This window comes from Felis catus, chromosome A3 (genome assembly GCF_018350175.1).
Source record: "Felis catus isolate Fca126 chromosome A3, F.catus_Fca126_mat1.0, whole genome shotgun sequence".
Lineage (NCBI taxonomy): Eukaryota > Metazoa > Chordata > Mammalia > Carnivora > Felidae > Felis > Felis catus.
The window spans coordinates 85,067,742-85,080,807 of NC_058370.1; the positions used below are offsets into that span (position 1 = coordinate 85,067,742).

The 13,066-nt window shown below is 39.5% G+C and overlaps 1 protein-coding gene across 5 annotated transcripts in view; it reads right to left on the reverse strand.

The window, feature by feature from the left end:
* LOC111556217 (E3 ubiquitin-protein ligase RNF113A-like) overlaps positions 1-13,066 on the reverse strand; it is a 509,945-nt gene that overhangs the window by 236,902 nt on the left and 259,977 nt on the right. For all 5 annotated transcript variants that reach the window (XM_045054297.1, XM_045054300.1, XM_045054296.1 and 2 more), the window contains exon 4: positions 8,733-8,800. The gene's annotated coding sequence lies outside the window, so the exon portion shown is untranslated. The remainder of the gene's footprint in view (positions 1-8,732; positions 8,801-13,066) is intronic.

Genomic DNA, 13,066 nt, shown 5'->3' on the forward strand with positions numbered 1-13,066 from the left:
TCCTCTATCTTATTTGAAGAATTAGAAAGTAAAAGTGGCTTCAAGTCTTCTGTTGTTTTTCTACATTTTCCAGATGATATTTTGCATTATGATGTGTCATCCCATGTTGTATCAATCACATTACAATATGTCACTTAATGTAACATAAAGCAACATGATTGACACAATCTACTAGGGCTTGTCACAACATTGCATGTCAACCAGGACATTTTTATGGGTTTTGTAAAGAAAAAAAAAAAGTCAACATATTTCACTGAACATCGCATCCAAGGTGTGGGGAGAGGGAGGCAAAGAAAGGCTCCTTTGAAGATTTTTGCAACATTTCTGTTGAGAGAACTGATAAACATCTGTTAAGTAAATGGAGTCAAATGTCTTCCCTAAACCCATATCAAATGGGCCCAATAAACTACGGCCAGCCTGTCTTAGGTTCATGGTCAACTCTTACTGCTCCCTGTTCCTGGTAGCCACATTTAATCCAAAACACCTTTAAAAGAAGGAAAAGAACTACCAAATGGAAGGCCTACATCTAAGGCAAAGGAAGCAATAAAGGCAGGCAGTCCTCGGCAGTAGGTTGGGAATGTTCTAGAAGCCACTATTGGTGTAAATGTGGTTGTAGGTAACAACTCAAAACAACTTGAGCAAAAGCAGAATTTATTATAAGGATATGGGGGTTTCTCAAGGAACAGTGGGCAGGAATAGAACTAGACCACAGGAAAGGACTAGTAGAAATAATTAGAATTCTAATTAGAATAAGTAGAATAATCCATCAACATCCTCTCCTCACCTCCTCCCTGCTTCTCTGTTCCACCTGCTTTCTTCTTCTCTCTTTACTGCTGCCCAACCCTTTTGGGAGAATTAGCCCTTATTACCCCCAACTGTGTAAGTTAGAGTCGTAACTACATGGGAAATGCTAGTATATACTTGTTAATTTCCTCTGGGGGATGTATTTCCCTCTTCCTTACGGTATTCCAATTCCCAAGCAATGTAGTGCATGAGGGATGGACCTTACCTCTAGCTCCAGAGGGAAAATCAAGTCAGCTCAATCAACCAGTGGATTTCATTGCCCTGGCCAATAGCTGGTTCAGGAAAAGCACAACAACTAAACAGGTCCAGTTAAAATGAATCCACAGATTTATGTAGAAAGCTAGGACACAAACTCACTCTTTTTCCTGGGGCCTGAGTGAGAATGTGAACTTGGGACTGCTTTGTCATTTTTACAACCATGAGGGGAGCCAGCCTGAGGGTCAAGCCAACTGAGAGGAAGAAAGCCAAGACTTGGATCCTACTGACATCATTTGAGTCCTTGACCAAATCACTCCTGCAGCCTAAATCTCTCCTAGAACAGTTTGAGAACAGAAATCAACAAAACCCCTTTATATTTAAGACAGTATAAGTCCAATCTTCTAGTCCTTGCAACCAAAGGAATATCAACCTATATAAGAGACTAACTTACTATCTTTAGGAGTATCTCCAGCCAACCTAGCTTGAGCCAGCCAGTCTAATCAGCCATGGCAAGGGTACAAACACAGTCGTTAGGTGCGAAACCCCATGGACTGAGTGGGAGAGCAGTTCTCAGAAAAGAGAATGGGTGGCATTTTGAATAAAATCTACTACCAGTGAAGATACCCATTCACTGGGTGAGTGGATACACACAGCCCTCTGGTGCTTTGGTTCATTTAAGTTGGTTGGTCAGCCTCTCTGCAACTTGGAACTTCTTTCTGGTATGTCAGTGACGGATTAATTGGATACTCACTCTAAATAGGGTGCCAAACCTCACAGATAGGTTTTAATAAAATAAATAGTTTATATTCAGATGGCCTTTCCCATTTTTCACAATCCCTTTCCCTCTTTCTTTTCTGCTATTGCTGTTTGTGTGTGGAGGAACATAAGGAAAGATTTTCACTCTTGCACCTTATGATTCCACTCACTCCCCCCACTCCTTAGGTTTCAAAGGACATCCTCTTTTAAGAATGTCCTCTTTCAGGGCTGGTCACATGGCTCATCCATTAGAGCTGAGGATGCAAGGGGCTCAGCCTTTATGGACGAATCCTGGATATGATGGAACAAGGCTTAAATATGCTCATATCCTTTACTGAAGGAAGCCCTTTTGGAATTTCATGGAAACATGCATACAGAGTTATGCATAGAGTTGCTCATCCAAGGGTTTTGCTCTTTTAAAATAATAATTAAAAATCATGTTGTTAAAAACATTAACTTTGTTAAATAAAGTATGATTTATCCATATGACAGGATTCTATTAAACAACTGAAAATCTGATTTCTGTAGAATATTTTATGAAATGGAAAAATGCTTGTGAAATATTGTGAAGTGAAAGAAGCAGGTCCCAAAGTGTAGACACGGCATGATGATCCTTGACTCCGCACATACACACGCAACAAACTGGAAGGAAACAGGTGTTAACTGTGGTTACCTCAGAATTCTTAACGTAGTAGAATTATGAATGCAATTTATTTTCTTTTCTATATACTTTTTTTTGCATTTTCCAAATTTGTCCACAGTGAATAAATATCACTTTTATAATTGGGGGGGGAAGGTTATTAAGGATTAATTCCTTTTTTGTAGATACATAATATACTTTATTCTCTGAATTTTGGTGTCAGAGACAGTGAAAGCATATAGACACGAAATACTTTTGAGGCACTGTAAATGTGTCATGTATAAGGCATACTGAAGAAAATGCAATCAAATGACATTCTTAAAAATAACAAAAATAGTCATTACCCCCTTAAGTAAGGAAAGGGTATTTTTTGTTCATCATATTTCCCAGTTAAAGAATTTTGTGAAATGAACAAAATGTGCACTTTAATTTCTACCTTTGAAACTCTTCCCAACAAAGGTCAGAACAATTTCCTTTCTCCATCGTCATACTGTGGCAGCTATGTGATTTATAACTCTGATTACATTTTTGTCTCCTACAATATGCTGAAGTGAATGAGGTCAGAGATTCTGCTTTCACTCAGTTTCCTTGTTTTTGTGGCTTGAAGTCAAATTATTCATATTACTTTAATGCAGTTTTGTTTAGCTTAATTATATACTGAAAGTCTGGCACACATAATTAATCAATGTATTTCTAGTGACTGTTGAACAGCCCATATCTGTTGGAAATTTTATTATAAAATACCGGATGTGAGGGGAAGGAAGACAGGAACAGATGAGAGAGAAAAAACATGCCATCTTTTCCTCCGATGAGAGTTATCACAGTGGTCATGTGTGTTGAGAGAGTCAGTTTAGCTTTACAGATTTGTCCTCACTTCTGGAAAATCCAAAATATATCTTCTATTGTTTTTTTGTTTGTTTGTTTTTTGGGTTTTTTTTTTTTTTTTTTTTGCCTGCCAGGTTGACACACCAACAAGAGCTGCCTCACATATTTTTTCATTTCACCTTATACAGATAAAAACATGCACTATTCTGCAGGTCAGACAGGGAATACTGGGCACAGCTCATGTGATTATATAATCCAAGGTTTTACCAGAGCCTTACCTTCCCCCCAGTAGTCAGTCATTACTCTTACACTCTTGTGCTTCTTTCATATGAGCAAGTTGGAGAGAGAAATGGCACTCCAAACTTTTTTCCAATAAAGATCTTTCACTTTTAGTTTCCTTAGATTTTGTGGACATTTAAGGAATTCTATTGTAAGAATGTGTAAAACCTGAGTTAAAGTTTTACAAATTTGCCTCAACATACATTGCCACGTGGAGCTGATATACAGACATTAGCAAATCTAATATCCCTTTGAGCACTTTTTTAATGATAGAGTTCAATTTGTCCATTCTTCGACTGTCTTTACAGCACCTGCTGTGGACCAGCCACTGGGCTGGGCTCTGTTTCATTTGCTATAAGATGAGAATCACCGTTCCTACCTACAAGCAGCTTACAGCAGGCGAGTGGTGGAAAAGCCACATGAACTCAGCGTTGCATGTAGTATGATAAGTGTTCTCAGTGAGCTGGACAGGGGGGTCCCCCAGCCCCCCAGTGGTCCAGGAAGGCTTTGCTGAGAAGGTGACACTTGGCAGCATCTCAAAGGATACAAGACAGCCAGGAAATAAAGTGCTGTCCTTTCATCTGCTGGTCCCTCGGGGATCCCTACATCGTTATTAAATCCATTCCAGAAATACGAATACAGAGGAACAGAGAGGTTAAATGACTTGAACAGTGTCACACACCCAGAAAGGAAAAGGTTTGGCTGCAAACCAGGCATCCTGCAGACTCAACTGTTGCGCTTCCCACCAAGGCAAAACAAAGAACCTCTCTCGTTTTGCTAGGGTGTGCAATGCCCACACAAAGGCACTTCGCAGAAAGTGCATTATTTGTAAATAGAGATCTTTATTACCTCCCAGAGATATCAAGGAAACTTAAAAAACTGCTTCCTGCAAGCACTTTCCTCAGCCAAAACTAACGCAGCACACGTTAAGTACCTGGCTCAAGATGATGATAATGGGGAAACTGGGGATCCCAACACACATGCTCTTTTCATTCCCCTGAAACACCGGCGGTTCTATCATGGGCTCCCTGGCAACTGACCTGCTTATTGCTCCATTTTGCATAACCTCAACTGTGCACCTACAACAAAGTCCCTTTTCTCTTCTATTTAATTGTTATGGTCACTGCCACTGTTGAGTGAAAAATAAAATATCTCTGTGCTGACATGTCACTTTATTTTGTTCTGTTTATTAAAAAAGAGAGGGAGAGAGAGAGGAGAGGGAGAGAGCATAGAACTGAAACCAGCAGAAAATCATCCTGTTTGATGAAAGGCAACAAAATTATAAAAGTAATCAAATTCCATAGAATCCAACTAAATATGAAGAAACTGGGATCATAATATGTTTCTAATAGAACTGTTGGCTTTAAGAAATGGCTGTGGCCAGAATGAATCACTACCCTATTAAGTCCCAGACATTTCAGCAACTTCAAGAAATGGAGACAGGAGCCATAAGTAGGGTGCCTGGATTTAGTCACCATGGTGGTGGTGATTCCTTGTCATTATTGAGCTGGTTTTTGAAGGTTAAGACCCCATCAAAAATGGAGAGCACACAGCAGAATGGGTGGTTCCTATGCTGTCAGCAGCACACAGTGGACATCTGAGGTCCATTTCTGGGCTTTCCACAGGTCAGAAATCATCTAATGCTTGACCTCATCTTGTCCTACCCTTTAGACATTTCCAGAGATCAAGAATAACATCTATATTGAGGCAGCTGGCTTCCATTCTCTCCCCAGGACAAATTTTGCTCATAACTGTTGTTTTTGATGTTTATGTCAACTCCTAAAAAATGTTCCGCAAGTATAATTGGTCAAACTGCAGTTTAAACATAATAAATTAGAAATGAATATGAACAAGATCTCTCATTTTTCCTATTAGTTTGTGTTTGCAGGGTGGGGAGCCCAAAGGAAAGAAGTATTTACCAGGCTAGTGTTCCCTGTATCTTGGAGAACCACAACTCTCCCATCTGGCACTATTAAACATGAATACATTGACATGTAAACCAGTGAAGAGACACTTTCCTCTATCTTTGTGAATCATTTATCGTTCTTGCTGTACACTGAGACAATGTTTACTTCTACTGGGCCAAAGAATTCCACTGGGAAAGTAGACGATCCCGTGTCTTTAGCCGAAGATAAGTTTTTATCCATAGGCCGACTGGGCGTCATTTAGTATGTTGATGTTTTATATGCTTCTCCTTTCTCTAAGAGTTGAAATGGAATGAAAGATTAGAAAAAACTGGAATACCATTTATTAGGTCTATCCAGCGCAGAATAAACCCTATGTGGAAAAAAAAAGAAAGAAAGAAAGAAAGAAAGAAAGAAAGAAAGAAAGAAAGAAAGAAAAGAAAAGAAAAGAAAAGAAAAGAAAAGAAAAGAAAAGAAAAAAGAAAAGAAAAGAAAAGAAAAGAAAAGAAAGAGAGAGAGAACAGGAGCAGAAAGTTCTTTGGGGCTATGATGTGAATGGAGGAGGGATGTGCACATGCATGCACACGCGTGTACATGCTCACTCCCTTTATGCACGTGTTAATCTCTACCCCTTGTCCCAGGGAAAGATAAAACATGATCCTCACTCACTTACAGTTAATCTCAAAGGTTAATTTTGTTGCCTATATGGTGTAAACAAAGAAGATATTTCTTTCCCGGCACAGGGCCTTCTGCCATAAGTGAAACAGAGACGAAAGTCAGTGCGTCCTAAGGATTAAGGAGAGGTCGGAAGATCCGAAGAACCCGGTGCTGACAGACCTGCTTATTAAAAAGCGTACTCTGGTGGCGGGGCTGCTGCTGATGGCCTGACATGGCCGGACTTCAGAAGCCCAGCGCACAATCAGTGGACTGTGTTACTCTGGGGACAGCGGGCGCAGGGAGGCCTTTTCTAATTTGTCAAAGTTGTATCTAATTCCACAGAACAAAGTTCGCAAAGAGAGATGAGCAGAATCCACAAATTATTGCTCATTCACCAAGCCCTAGATGGAGCGATAGAAGCAGCATACAGCTACGGTTTTGAAAAGTAATTCGACCCCTGCCAGTCGGCTTTGGGTAATTCCGCTTTGTGGGCATAACAGTTTCCCTTGTTTTTTGTTTAATAGGATTATTTCTCAGAATATTAAAAAGATAGCATCAACATCTTTCAGTGGCCCCATAAACTATTTCTGGAAATATAAAAAGAATGGTTCAGGTGGTTTCGTTACTCCTGATAGGACTTTTGTTCTCTCATAAGCTAAAAAGAAAAGAATGTGGTTTGGGGAGGGGTGCGCCTGGAGCAAACAAAACAAAATGTTAAGTTTTCCAGAAAGACAAGATCATTCAAACTTCACATTGCCCATTGAAACTCCTACTGGCCTATTTGGAAAATGAGGCTGACCTTCAAATGAGACCTTAGAAGTTCTAACTCTGAAAATTTAGGATATGTTAAAGAGAAATGCATAGACATGTTCATTTCCATGTGTCAGGCAAGACTATGAAAAGGAAACACGCTCTCCAGAAGAAAACATTCTGAACAACCTTCAAATGGAATCTTCAAGAAAATACTGCCCTCTTGATGGCAAGCAGTGGCACATCCAAGTGGAAACAGGCACAGACTATTGGGAGTTCCGTTGATCTGTCAGCCCACTCTGCTAACCAGGGAGGTGGACAGGTCCACCCCGTCAGTGACTTCGCCATATCAATACCTGAGGAGTTCTTACAACTCACTGCTTTATAATGATAACAAAAGGAAAGGTTCTGGAAAAAGTAAACTCACATGAAGAAATGTACCACATACCACCACCAAACAGTTCATGCACACATAAAATACAATTCACATGTGGGTAAAACCAGTTCTAATCAAGTCTAGCTACCCATCCCTCCTCATCAGATGTTTGATGAACTCTGCCTAGAGGCTGTCCTAGGTATCTGGGAAATCCCACCTTCTGGTGTGGGTGACTCTTCCTGCATGGAGTCTAACTTACACGGGTCGCTTTCTGTTTTGCCCAATAGCAAAGACTCTCAGTTCAGACATGAAAAATTCATCAAGACTCATGATCTGCCTTATGCAGAATCCACAGCTGTGGCTCTACAGCTGTAGATATCAACCTCCTCGTTGCTCAGACCCATGAAAGTACAGCAGTTTGGGGCAAATGTGGCTCTAACACAGGTAGGCCTGGCTAACTGCTACTGCACAAATTTCTTTGCCAAAAACCTTCCCCAACTAAGAGGAGATTGATTTTAAGTATCTCTAGTTGTAGGCAAGAAAAAGAAAAACCTCGATGGAGTATATCTGAAAGACAATTATTTTTTAAGTTTTATTTAATTTATTTTTTTAATTTATATCCCAGTTAGTTAGCATATAGTACAACAATGATTTCAGGAGTATATTCCTTAATGCCCCTTACCCATTTAGCCCATCTCCTTCCCACAACCCTTCCAGTAACCCTCTGTTTGTTTTCCATATTTAAGAGTCTCTTATGTTTTGTTCCCCTCCCTGTTTTTATATTATTTTTGCTTCCCTTCCCTTATGTTCATCTGTTTTGTATCTTCAAGTCCTCGTATGAGTGAAGTCATATGATATTTTGAAAGATAATTATTGCTAACTTAGAACTCTTTGCTGCTCCCTGTCCTCTACTGAACAAACCTTTGGACACAGGGCCAGAGGTTAAAAGAGAACTTTCCTTGTTGTACTCATGAGGTTAGGCCTTAGGGAGGCAGCCTGGACTAGTAAGCAGAACCCAGGATTTTGAATTAAGATCCGTTACTTCCTGTGAGATCTGGGGTGTGTCTGTTACCATAACTGAGCCTTAGTTTTCTCATCTAAAATGAAGCTGAAAGTAAGGCTTCCTACTTGCAGGGCTGACAGGACAAATAAGTCATGGTATATGAGGGTGCTTTTTAAAATATACTAGAAATGTTAACTGCTGTTTTTGTTTGGTTATTTGTCCTTTTTTTATGATTATTAACTGCTTTGGCTCATTAGCAAGTTATGTCCCCACCTGGTCAGTTAGTCCACAAAACAATCTTTACCTCTAGTCCTTTGTAAGACCCCTTCCCCACTGAAATTAAATGCCTGTGAGGGTAGGACTTTCATAGCCCGTTCTATTAAAACATAAAATAAGTGTTTATATAAAAGTCAACTTTGCCATTTTGATTGGACTTTGGGTCAAATAAAAAGCACTGCAAACCAGGTGTGTAGAATTGGGCAGAGGGTGTGTTTATAAGAAAAACCACCCACGTGATATTATTTTATGGTATTTACTTACATTTCTCTCCTCCAGCTTACAAAAGAGTTTTGAGAAAGCTTGAGATATCAGGCACCAAAGTCATAAAACTGAAAAAGAAAACACTAAAATGAGTAATAAGACAAAAGAAAAAGCAAATTCATGCTAACCTACCTTTCTGCAACAGAACATAAAAACTTAGCACCAAGGCATTGACAGTCAAAGCAAAACGAGCAGGACTGTGAGTGGCTTTCCTTTTCCAATGTACGAAAGATGTCAGTGGGAGAAAGTCATTCCCTAACTCTAAATTCTGGAAGAGATTTTTCACAGAAGTCTTCACATGACTGACTTTGAACAACACAGTAGTCTCCATAAAAGGCTTTCTAAAAAATGACCACTTGTTACCAGTTACCTGCCCTACTGAGAGGGACTCTCAGTTTGGAAACTCAATTTAAAAAAAGAAGTTTGCCTTTTGCAGTAAAAAACTTGGCAACTCTATCTTACTATAATTATAATAGACTCATTATATCTTACTGTAATTTATATTTTCAATAACGATGAATTTACACAATACAGGTTTATAAAGAATTTATTTTGTTTGTTGTAATTAGCTAAGACATATTGAATTCTCATTATGAGCCAGGCAAGTGCTAAGCCCTTTATCTGTATTGGCTCATTTAATCCTCCACAGAACCCTATGATACAGGGATTATTATTTCACTCATTTAAACATGAGAAAATTGAGACTTAAGGAGGTAAAGAATCCTGCCCAAGGTTATACCACTTGCAAGTCATTGTGGAGTCTGAACTTGAAGCCAGCACAAGGTTACCTGCCAGACACCTTGCCACTTTGCAAACCCTCCTCATACACTTTCAGACAGACTTGACAAGGACTTCAACCAACCATCAAATGAACGCCGAAGTGTATTGGATTTGTTGAGAAAAGCAAGTTGCCAGCCAACACAGAGTCTATGTTGTACACTGAGAATTTATCAGAAGTAAATTTATGGAAAAAGAAAGGAGTATCATTCCTGGTCTTCCGGTGGCCAAGACTGGACAACCAATCAGAGCACCTTAGGAGAGTGTGAACACTCCACTTGAAAGTTGGGTCAAAAGCCCACTGGACTTCTACTTTGCTTCCGTAGAAAGTCAAGTAGACCCTCTCATGTTATAAGGCTCTCTTCCAGAGCCAGAGCCCTGTGTTAAGATGTTTGATCTTTACTTCATGGTCCTTGCCCACGTGTGCTCATGTCAACAAGCTGGCAAGCATCATTCTGCCTCACTAGACAGCAGTGCGCTGGGTATGTTCTTAACCTCCAGCAACCATGAGATCATTTTAATTGATTCTCAGTCTCAATTTCCTTAACCAAAAAATGAGAAATCGTCATGAATGACAATAGATCGTGGTTCTTGAAAATTCTAAAATTATGATCCTCTGATTCAGTCCTTTCCCCCAGGAAATTTAACAAGGTTTTACGTATTTCTTTTCCCCAAATCAAAACAAAATATAATTTTATACAGGAACACCCTAAGGTCAAATATTTCTCTTCTCTTGCCTTCTGTTATTAAGACTTATTTTGACAAAAGGATTAAGTGCAAAGACTCTGGGTACCACCCACTTAGAGTTGTGTGTCTTGGCAAGTTATTTAATCTTAATGCCTCAGTTTATTCATCTGTAAAATAAATATAATAATAAAATCTACTGTGTAAGTGATCTTTCAAGTGAGCTAGTAGCATAATGTGGCTAGAGTCGTGCTGACAAACTATAAATGCTCAGTAAATGATAGCCCTTAGCCATCTTCTCAGACTCAACCCCGCTTCCATTCTTCTCAAGACATTATGCATATTATATACATTTTCCCGTCTCCCATCCTTTAGAGCTGTAGCTTATCCAAACCTGACATACAGATCATTCCCTTCCACATCCACAGCCCACCAAGCCATCTCTCTTCAGCCATTCCAACAGTAACTGGAAGAAAATATATTTGTGAGACTTTCCCAAATATTAGGGATTTGGATAGATAACTCCTCTGAGTTTTAAATTCACCACTTCTATTCCATCCCCTTACTTACTTGCAAATACATTGACCCTTCATACGTGTTGTGTGGCACTCATTTCAGAAGGTACCTATTTGCATATAGGGTTTGAGGCCAGTGCAAGAGTAGATTGTCTTCTTTTTTGGCAGACTTCAGTTTTTATTTGCATTTATGAGAACATCAGACAACTCAATACATCAAACTGTGACTAAAACTATAGTATGTGCTTATCTTGAATCAGAGAAAAAAGTCATAAATTTTATCTGAACAAGGAGCAAAATGTGTTGTGTCTATTATTCCGTCATTCAGAGTACGGTCTTTGAAATGCAGAAGTCATCTTTGACTTTTCTATCTTACTCCCTGGATCTAATCATGTTATGTCCCATTAAACTCTTCCTTCCTAAATTTCTCTTTGAGATGCACACAGAGTATGGCATATGCTTCTCTCCTAGTCTCTCTCACAGTCTATTATCCATTAAAGTTATTTACGCATATACCTGTCTTCCACACTAAGTCCTTAGATTGGGAGGCCATGGAGCCTGATTTGTCTTTGTATCTCTAGCAGCATCCAGCATGCAAGGTCTGCAGTACCCTGTACTTCCCTTCTACACACACACACACACACACACACACACACACACACACACACACACAGTGATGGTTCACTCTTCTATGCTTCTTTATTCCTATACCTTTTGCTCCAAATGCCCTCACCTCTTATCCCCTCTACATGATAAAACTCTTCTCACCTTTCAATCCCAACAACACCTATTCCCCACTCGTAACTCTCTGCAGGGCTCCACAGACTATATGATAGTATGGTGAGTATCTCATGTACTAGAGTTCTTCCATACTCTCTGTCTTCCCTTCCTGATTGCAAAGTCCTTGAGGGACAAACCATATCTCCTACATCTTTCTATCCCTATGGCACCTGTCATAGATCTTCACTCAGTGGATGCTCAAAAATATTTGTGCTTATAACTTGAATGCTTAGGACCAGCTTTAAGAGTAAAAACTCTCTTTAAGCAATTACCCTGAAGTTCTCAGATAACTTGCCAGAAGAGTACTAAGTGCAATTTGCCTATTCATTCGTATATGTCACCCTAAGGTTCTGACACATGAAATTGAGTTGAAGACAAAGCATGAGCATCAATCGACAGCAAATCTGTTCCAAGAAATCCAATTCCATGTGGGTTGCATGGCCCAGTGGCAAAGTGAGAGAAGAAGGAAAAAGACCAAGGCTAACACTCATATAAATTCAAAAGCAGCAGCTTAAGAAATACCACAAAATGAGCCACAAGTCAGTTTCCAGTAAATAATCATCAACCCTGCTAGGAGGAGGCCAAGATTGTACTCCATGGCAGGGCATCAAAGGGGCTCAGATGTCCCGAAGGATACGTGTTGTGTGTCCTCATTGATGACATAGGCCTTCCTGGAGCAATGGCCTCTCTAGCCCACAGGTAACTTCAACTCTCACTTCTGAAAGGTCTTCAGGAAGAAGGGCATGACTCATTACCCAGAAATAGAAGCTGTTCCCCTTGTCTCCAAAGCATGATATTAACCTTCCATTTTAGTGTGCACTACAATTTAAAAAATCTCCCTCAAAGGCATTTAACAGCTGGACAGATGATTTTGTAATTCTTTACTCAAATGAAATGAAAAGGTTGCGTGAAGTCTTCGGATGGAATTTCCATCCCTTCCCTTTTTGTTTTATTAGATTAAAATGGTTTCAGTGTTTTTAGACAGGGTTCCTCTTAAGAAGATGCAAATTTATACCATCTTTCTGCATTCTTAGGATCACATGCTCTGCTTAAAATCCACACTCCACTTCAGTTACACACAAGTAATTCTTCCTGACCTAGATGGAATGGAATACTTATAGCAAATTGAGAATACAGATCAGCCTGAAAGCCAAGGAAAGAAAGCTAATGGTCTGCATGTCATTCCCACATACAAGATTCTTGGGGACTTTTTTTTTTAATTGTGCCTCTTTTTAAAAGGAAAAATAAGCTGTTCTTTCATTTCTTATTACAGTCTAGGAAAGATCAGCACCTAAAGGGAGAGATTGCAATATTGAGAGACACATGTGGAAATCGCTTCCATGCTGGCAATTTCCTGAACTGCTTTCAAAAGCCCTTTTTTGGCTTAAAGAGTCCATAGAGCCCTTTTAAGATTTTATACAAAGAAACTGATCAGTTTCATAATGTTGTGATGAAATTAGAGCCCATAGTGCTTAGCTGGAATGACTTTACACACAGTAGCCATCCTTCTCTTAGGGATGGGATGTAATTGTCTGGAGGAAAATCACCCCTCCAGAGGATTTAAAACAAGGCAGAAAG